This window comes from Curcuma longa, unplaced genomic scaffold (assembly GCF_044706935.1).
Source record: "Curcuma longa cultivar G26 ecotype Majalengka, Jawa Barat unplaced genomic scaffold, ITB_CL_G26_1.1 contig_18814, whole genome shotgun sequence".
Taxonomy (NCBI): Eukaryota; Viridiplantae; Streptophyta; class Magnoliopsida; order Zingiberales; family Zingiberaceae; genus Curcuma; species Curcuma longa.
Window position 1 is genome coordinate 1 of NW_027430926.1, and position 9,371 is coordinate 9,371.

Sequence of the window (9,371 nt, forward strand, 5' to 3'; positions counted from 1 at the left end):
AGCATCATACTGTGATAATAGACAGCACAAGCAGGGGGCAGGTTATCATGTCACATAATTATTTATGACTTATTGGCAGTGATTTGAATGACTGACTAATGACAGGAAGGGAATCGGTCTGGTGTTAGGCAGGGCGGGACTGGTCAGTGGAGTGAAGGTGCTTGGAATTCTGTCCTGTTCAATTTCTGTCAGACAAAAATTTTACAGGGATGAAACCTTTCCAAGCAACCCACATGTTCGATCAGACATGTGCTTGATTGATCAAGCAAGTTCTTGACTAATCGAATCACACCTTGATTGAAGCATAAGATTGCTGGTCTCTTGTGTTGGTATTCAGGATCCATAAAAAGAAAATAACTAACTACGCAGTGGAATGATTAAATTAGTCATACCTTTCTTCTTGAGATTGTTTAGATGATTGTTCGTTACCCGAAGACCTCTTGATCTCCTGTTGTATTCTTCTCCTCTTCTTGGACGTCGTGTGGGCGATGATCTACCAAATGTTATGTATGATTTGAACCCTCGAGCATGTCGAGGTTGTTTTGTGTTTTGTATGGTTGTAATAATTATTCTAATTTACTGTTCGATCTAGATTATATGTAGACTTCTTCGTAGAGTATAGGATCTATGGATGTAAAAAAAATTTTATATTGTTGCGGCTTGTATCCTTGCTATGCATAGTGCTATTTTGATGACTGGAGGCGCGGCTTAGAGGAAGCAAGATAGCGCGACTCCATGATCCATTGGCAGCATATTGAAGAACAACAGATATTTGATGAGGCCATAATAGTTAAAAATTTTCTTTTTCATTTTTATTGCCGACGACTATGTTATTTTATATGTTGTTATGTGTGTGCATGTTAAAATTCCTCGTATTAAATAATTAAGTGGGAAAGGGATTATTTGAATAAATCTCATGGTCTCTATTACTGATTTGTAAGTGATGCATTCAAACTTGCGCATTGACTTTAAGTGTCTTCCTCCATATCGGATGAGTTTGTTTGTGGATAACTTGATCAAACATCCTTTATGGATGATTATAAAAAATCACTACTAGAAAACTAGGCTTTTGAGACAAAAATTTTAAGACAGTGACCAAATTCATCTCAAATACTATGTAATTAAGACAGTAATTATAGGTGTCTTAAAATTTTACATTGAGACATTAAATTTAAGACAGTATTTAAAATTGTGTCTCAAATTCAACTAAATAAGATACCTAATAAAGACGGTTAAAGATATAGTTATATAAGACATTCAAATAAGACGGTAAAAAAGTATTTGTCTCAAATTATCTTGATTGTGTCCAAAAAAAAAACAAAATCACACATATACATAAGTATTTAGACAAATATAAATTAGTATTTATAAATTAATAAAAATTTAAAATTGTTGTTACTAACGTTTATAAAATTATTTTAATTATATTTATAAATTAATAAATAATTAAAAAAATCTCTTTAGATAAATATAAATTAATATTTATAAATTAATAAAAATTTAAAATCATTATTATTTATCTTTACATAAACATTTTTATTATATTTATAAATTAATAAATGAATAAAAATTTTCTTTATAAAAATATAAATAAATATTTATAAATTAATAAAAATTTTGTTTATGTTTTTAAAAATTTTATTTTCATTTACGTTTTATAAAATTATTTTAATTAAGTATTTTATAAGTATTTAGTTTACGTAATTATAAATTTAAAATCATTATCATTTATCTTTACATAAACATTTTTATTATATTTATAAATTAATAAATGAATAAAAATTTTCTTTATAAAAATATAAATAAATATTTATAAATTAAAAAAAATTTTGTTTATGTTTTTAAAAATTTTATTTTCATTTACGTTTAAAAAATTATTTTAATTAAGTATTTTATAAGTATTTAGTTTACGTAATTATATTTTGTAAATCAAATACTAAAACCATTTACCATAATTAAGTTAATTTTTATGCAAGCTGATACTCATTTTTTATCTTTTGTAGGCACTGAATACTGACAGTTCTGAAGTTAGAGCTTTAGCGCATTGGAGAGAACTTCTAGAAAAGGTATTGTTCTTTCATTAGTTAAAATTTATTTGTACTTGTTAGTGTTATCCATGTAGTAAGAAGTAACTTTTATTCGGTTATATAATGATACAAATGTCAAAAGCATATCACTTATTTTAGTAATCATGGATCCCCATTGACCCATCTTCATATGGAATCTACTGAATTTAGTAATCAAAAGGTATCTTGACTTTATTTAAATAATTTACTTTTATGATGAATTTTGATAGTTTGTAATATGTACATCTTTTTTTTATGTTGCAGATAATACTATTTCACATAAACAAGGATTGAGTAACCAACAGGTACATTGGTAGTTGCTTTCACAAGTATTTTTTTTTTGTTAATATATATAGTTGCAAGAAAGAGGATTATATACATGTTAGATGATGAAATTTCTTATTTAAAAGTTCTATTTATTGATTTTTTTGAACAATATATGTCTTTTATTATTTCTGAACAATAAATCTTATGCATACCTCTTGAATTCAATGAGCTTTGTTAAATTGACTATTTCTATGTGTGCCTCAATTTTATATGTTTAGTCATGTAAGATTTTGTTGTTAATCTACATATATGTCTCATGTTGAATCAATTATGTTTGAGTAAATGAATTCTTTATATTTTTATAGATTATAAAATATCTTTATCTCTAAAAAGAGTTCTTTTTTTAATGTTCAAGATTCTGATGAAGAAGGATCATAGAAGTTATCTCCAGATCATGAAGAGTTGTTCTTTAAGCTTTCTCTTGTGTAACTTTGGAATAGTAGTTTTTTTCTTATCAAATTCATGATGGATATGTACACATTTGTATTATTGGATAAATGTTGGCATGAAACCTTTTATTTTGAAATGGCAATTCAATAATTCTGATCTAGATTAATTTGTATAGTAAGTATTTATTAATTTTCATCACAAATTAAATGGTGTATCTAACAAATGAAAATATTATGGACAGTAATTTACTGTCTTCACTTTTATTTGAGACGGCACATTACTATCTCAATCTGGTGTCTCTAGCTTTTTCACAGAATAAGACATAACATTTGAGACAAAAAAATAACTGTCTTAAATACTTTTGAGACAATTTAACAACCGTCTCATCACCGTCTTAAATCGCATTTGAGACAGTGCAACTGTCTCAATATTTTTTTGAGACGCTTGTATTGGGGACAGCCACATTACCGTCTCATCACCGTCTCAAAAACATTTTGAGACAGCAAATTTATAATTTAAGACAGATTTTGTTGTGTCTCAAAAGCCTAATTTTCTAGTAGTGAATTATTTAGGTATGTGTGATCTTCTCCATCTGAAGGGACACAATCCTAAATAATGGACTTAGTATCAAGTAATGGTATACACTTAGGCACATTTAATAGTATCCTCCCCATCGAAGTCACTGCTATTATTTGTGTGACCAAAGATAAATCAATTATTAATTTTATTTATCATAAAGTTAGGTTGGAAAGATAATAAAATTAATAGATAAAACTTCCTCTTATAAATGTTTGAATTAGTATACGTCCACACTATCATGACATATGAAATTCATGGTGTTTTGAGGTGTTGGTGAATTTAAATTATATTGTTTGAGGAATCAATATTATTTTAAAATCTAAAGTTTTAACCAAATATTTTATTTTGTGATTCTCAAGATTTCATTATGGCTTTCAATCCACTTGTTATTATTCTAAAAGAAAACAAACTTACTGGTCCTAATTATATTGATTGGAAACGGAATTTGGATATTGCCTTAACTGTTGAAGAGTACAAGTTCATACTTTTCAAGGTCTGTCCTAGCGTGCCTGATAAGGATTCTAGTGAAGTGGAGATAGAGAGACATAGGAAATGGGTTAAGGTAGATAAGATGACGCGGTGTTACATTTTAGCTTCCATCTCAAATGTGATGCAACATCAGCATCATGCCATGCCTACTGCCTATGACATGATGCTTAATCTCAAAGAACTTTTTGGACACCAGAATCGGGCTGCTAAGCAGGAGGCCATGAGAAAGCAGTCTAGACATTGGAAGGTAGACTGTTCTCGTAGAAAAGAGAACAATAAAGGTATATCTTATTCATGAGTTGTTTAAACATGTTTAGTGGTGTTATCTACTAGTACCTGATATGTAGATACGGGAGCCACTGATCATGTCTGCAATTCGTTGTAGGGGTTCCAGGAAACCCGACGACTATGTGAAGGGGAGATTACTGTCTACATAGGCAATGCTATGAAAGTGGCAGCTATTGCAGTAGGAGATGTTTATTTATCTTTTGAGAGAAATAAAACTTTGATTTTGAGGGATTATCTTTACGTACCATATTTTTTTATAAAAAATAATTTCAGTTTCTAAATTATGTAAGGATGGATATTTTGTTTCTTTTGATGACAAAGTTGTTGCCAAGAAAAATAGGGCTATTATCTGTTTTGATACGTTGGTTGATAATTTATATACTCGTAATCCAATAACTCCCACGATACAACAAATGGAAATTAATAACACATCATCTAATTCTAATAAGAGAAAGTAACCTTTGAAAATGAACCAAACATATCTTTGGTATCTAAGATTGAGTCATATTAACTTGAGTAGAATTCAAAGGTTAATAGCCAATGGACCTTTGGGTTGACTGGTGGTAGAAAATTTTCCAACCTACGAGTGTTGCTTGGAAGGAAAAATGACCAAGAGACCTTTTAAGGCAAAGGGGTATAGAGCCTAAAGACCAGAAGGTCATTGTTAGCACGAAGGGTGGTTTATTTTATAGTCCTAAAAATCAGAAGGTCATTGTTAGCATGAATGCCCAATTTTTAGAAGAGGACTATATAATGAACCATAAGCCCATGAGTAAGATTGTTCTAGAGGAAATAAGAGGGAACACTTCTACTTTAGTACCAACGGTACAAGATACGATACCACAAGTAACTACATCACGTGTCACAAATGATGCGCAATTACAGGTAATGTCTCATCATAGTGGGAGGGTTGTTAGACAACCTGATAGATTCATATTTTTGAGAAAATCTTCAGACTTGATCCCTAGTGAACATGAAGCTGATCCCTGGACATATGATGAAGCACTCCAAGATAAAGATGCATCATCTTGGCAAAGTGCAATGAACTCTGAAATAGAATCTATAGATTCTAATCAAGTCTAGGAGCTTGTAGAATTACCAAATGGTGTAAAAGTCATTGGATGTAAATGAGTTTGCAAAAGGAAAAGAGGAATAGACAGGAAGGTGGAAACCTTTAAAGCAAGACTTGTTACAAAGGGGTATACTCAGAAAGAGGGAATCGATTATGAGGAGACCTTTTCGCTGGTAACCATGCTTAAGTCTATCCATATTCTTTTATCTATTGCTGCTCATATGGATTATGAGGTTTGACAAATGGATGTCAAGACAGCTTTCCTTAACGGAAGTCTTGAAGAAAACATCTATATGAAGCAACCAAAGGGATTCATTGCAAAGGGTAAAGAGCATCTTGTGTGTAAGCTTAATCGGTCCGTTTATGGACTGAAACAAGCTTTGAGATCTTAGAACATCCGGTTTGATGAAGTAATCCAGTCTTATTGATTTATTCAATGTCGAAAGAGATGACTACTTAGTGGTGATTATTAGTAGTTGTTGCTTTGTCAACTACTTATTAGGGCATGTCGAAAGAGAGGATAGATGACTATCCATATAGGAGGGAAACTATAGGGAGCATAGAGATGTTCCCAATCGGGGATGTTCCTATAACATATGCTAATTGAGCAGGGATATTCCCGATCAGAATGTTCCTATATGTTGCAAGTTGAGTGAGAATGTTACCAATCAAAGTGTTCTCATAATGTTACTAGCTACGCAAGGATATTCCCGGGATGTTCACATAACGTGTGTTGACTGATCGAGGATGTACCTGATCGGGGATGTTCCTACAATAAACAGGAATATTTCTGATCGGGATATTTCCTTACCATGTGCAAACTGAAAGAGAATGTACCCAATTAGGAATATTTTCATAATGTGTTGATTGACCAAGGATGTGTGATCCCCGGTGTATCAATTGCATTTCGCACTACGTAGATAAATTATAGATCCTAAATTGATGGTTGTCAAGGAAGGAGAGTAGGGACCTGATCTTTGTTGTAAAGCTATGACACCAAGGGTGACCTTTATTTTTTTTTCAATTATGATTTTTTTTTATTTAGTATTGCAGTAGAAAAATAATAAAAGAACGTAGCCCTTATTCAGCAGTCAATTTGAATGGTTGTGAATATTCATAATTAACGATCACGAGCATAGCACGCGCGACAAAGAAAATTTTATTCGTATAAAATGTCACTCATTTGTATGGAAGAGGACATGGCGGTTAGGTCAGGGAATGTTTTGGTTTTATTTCGTAAACTATAAAGGTAAAATATAATATTTTAAAAATACAAGGGCAAAATAAAGAGTTAATAAATTATGAATGACAAAAAAAACTCTAGGAGCTCACATCACGTTTTCCTTTCCAAATCATACTTACAAATTAAATCATGATGTGTAAAATATGATTTTGATTGAACGAATGTTGCCACTATATTTTGAATTTTTTGTGTTCTAAAATTTTCTAAATTTTTTGGGTGCTAATTAGCAATGGGAACTTGGGCTTTTGAATTCTCAAATCACAATAGTATAACTCAATTTTAATGACTGAATTGATAAAAAATCACTACCATTTATAGATTTCCGAAGACCTAAATAAAAGAGTGAATTTAGATTTAGATATTTCACGAGCATCCAACTTGCTGTTGCCCAGCACTGGAAGATCCTTCATGAACTTAATCCTAATTCCCTTCAATCAATCTGTGACGATCCTATTTGAGTAATTAAGGCAATCAATTAGATCGCCATAGTAAGAAATGAATGACCAACAACAAAGCGAGGCACAAAATATCTATCAAATTGTCTAACTTTCATAAGGCATTTCGTTTAACAATCCACTAGATTATTAGAATCACATAAATAGAGAATAAATAGAAACGGAGATCATAAATAGTTTCTATTCTGCTTCGGAATAAGCGGTGTCTAATTCAACTTCTACTGTACTCCTGGCATTAAATAGTTTATTCAATTGCTTGCGAAGAACTAACACTAGCTACCGCAACAAATCACAAATTATCAAAATGAGTGATCAAAACGGAAGAATAGTTCGATAATCATTAAAGCCTATTACATAAAGTAATTTGCAACAAAACAATTCTTTTCCTGGGTGGTCATTTTATGCAAAATTATTAACTGTTCGTCTTTTCTGTTAATAAAGAAAATTACATCTATGTTTAGCTAGTCATTACCTATATCATGAACAAGGCAAGTTGAATTACCAAAGACATTCAGGGAAATGTTCATCCTCGACAAAATGGTGTGATGGCAAAACTTTCTTAGATACTGAACAAAGCAATGGCAACAAGAACAGATGAAAACTTCTATGATATTCAAATTCAAAAATGATTCTTAACTCGTATCATTTCATACTCCCAAAATTTCTAATTAAAATGTAAAAAGTTGATCTCGTTCCCTTCCACAAATTGCAGAATCTGCTATATGCAAAAATGCTTCTTGATGGATATGATATGCAGCGGAAGAGAACTAATGAACATATGGCCAAATTACTCACATTTTTCTATCAGTGAAGGTAGAGCCATGCTAGTTTTCCACTTCGAGGATGAAAGAATCATGATAAAAAAAAAAAGCCAAATAGATTGCCACTTGAATTAGATTTTACAAAGCTGAATCTGCTCTAGTCAAACTTTTTGCCACTTGTACTGGAATCACATCTTACTCTCTGATAAAATAGGACGTAAGCTGCTGATGTCTTGATTTCTTCTTCCTTTACAGAGGAAACATGACTATCATCAAAATGGTACCAGCTGTCTTCTTCAATTAGCTGTTGGGAAAAAAATATAATGAACAAAAGTCCAAACAAGTGGAGTAAAATGTTCCGAGGAATGTAAATAAATTGCTTGTTGTATTGCTAAGAGTGTTAGTTAAGATGCTCCAGTTGTGTATACCAACAAGCTGCATTGTACACTCTTTGTGGATGATGAAGGAATAATCAGTACGGTCCTGAAAGAACACTATAAAAATGGATTTGCAATTCTAACACCTCAACTTTTGATAAGAATACAAGCGGACAGAGTTATGATCTTTGAGGACCTTGATGTTTCTAAATGGAAATGAATCACTTAATTTACTAGTCAATAGCTCCTGCGATATCTTTTATCTTGCTAATGGAAGAAAAGTAACTGACCTTAGCATAAGCAGAGTAGTGACCTCCACCTAAGCCTCCATAGTGATTGCTTACCGCATAGAGTTCATAGATAAAAGACTCTGGAAAACCAATCTTTTGCTGAACATATTGGTCAAATCAAGATTGTGAACAGGAAAGTTCACAAATGTATCAAGTTTGTTTTTCATGAATCGGCTGTAGGAAAATCGTTTCAAGTGAACAACCAAAATATTGCAATCTCCATAAGTCAAGCTTCTTAGTTGCTTGCCTATGTTCCTTGCACTTGGGGCAGTACCTAATACAGAGTGTAAATTTCCTATTCAGAAAACCATTAATAGTACTATCTATATTTAATGGAGCAAGAGAACTAACCACATATCATCAGGCCCTAGAGGTTCTTCCTTTAAGAATGCTTCCAAGCACGAATATAAAGTGACTGCTTCTTGTCGTGTTTTCTTCAACATGAAACCAGATTTGAACACTTCAGGTAGATCCTCAAGGAAATGAAAATCATATATTCCATGCAGTTTGTCTGACCAGCTCATCATTATCTTTAAGGCAGATCCTGGGCAAGTATTCTGAACATCAACTGTTGTTGGAACAATGACATCCCCATCTGCCAAGGCAAGTTGAAGGGCAGGGAAACAATTACTGGTATCTTCTAGTTCCATTTGGCTGTTTGACAAGTTCTCTTTTGAGCAGTGAATTCCATTATCTGAAAGCACAATAGCATCCAAGCTTGGTCCACATTCATTCTCTTTTCCGGTTTTGACTCCAGTACAAGAAGGCATCACATTTGCTCGCAACAGTGGTGCAAGTAGAGAACGAACAGCAGAATGGATAACCAATCCAGTTTTTGAATTCAATGACAAAAATGTAACTAGTGGTGTTCCAAAAAGCTTCCCATGGGCATTATATTGAGGTTCTGATAAGAATCTAACAAAGAAGCATGTTGAATCAGCTAAAAGTCCTTGAAGATGACAAGTCCAATTAATTGTAAATTTTGAGAAGCACAATAATCAGCTAAAAGTTGGAATTAAATTTAAATAGCTTGT

The 9,371-nt window shown here is 32.1% G+C and overlaps 1 pseudogene; it reads right to left on the bottom strand.

Annotated features, from left to right (window-relative positions):
* Positions 1-7,490: 7,490 nt before the first annotated feature.
* On the bottom strand, positions 7,491-9,252 carry LOC141816962 (ubiquitin carboxyl-terminal hydrolase 10-like; annotated as a pseudogene).
* Positions 9,253-9,371: the final 119 nt, after the last annotated feature.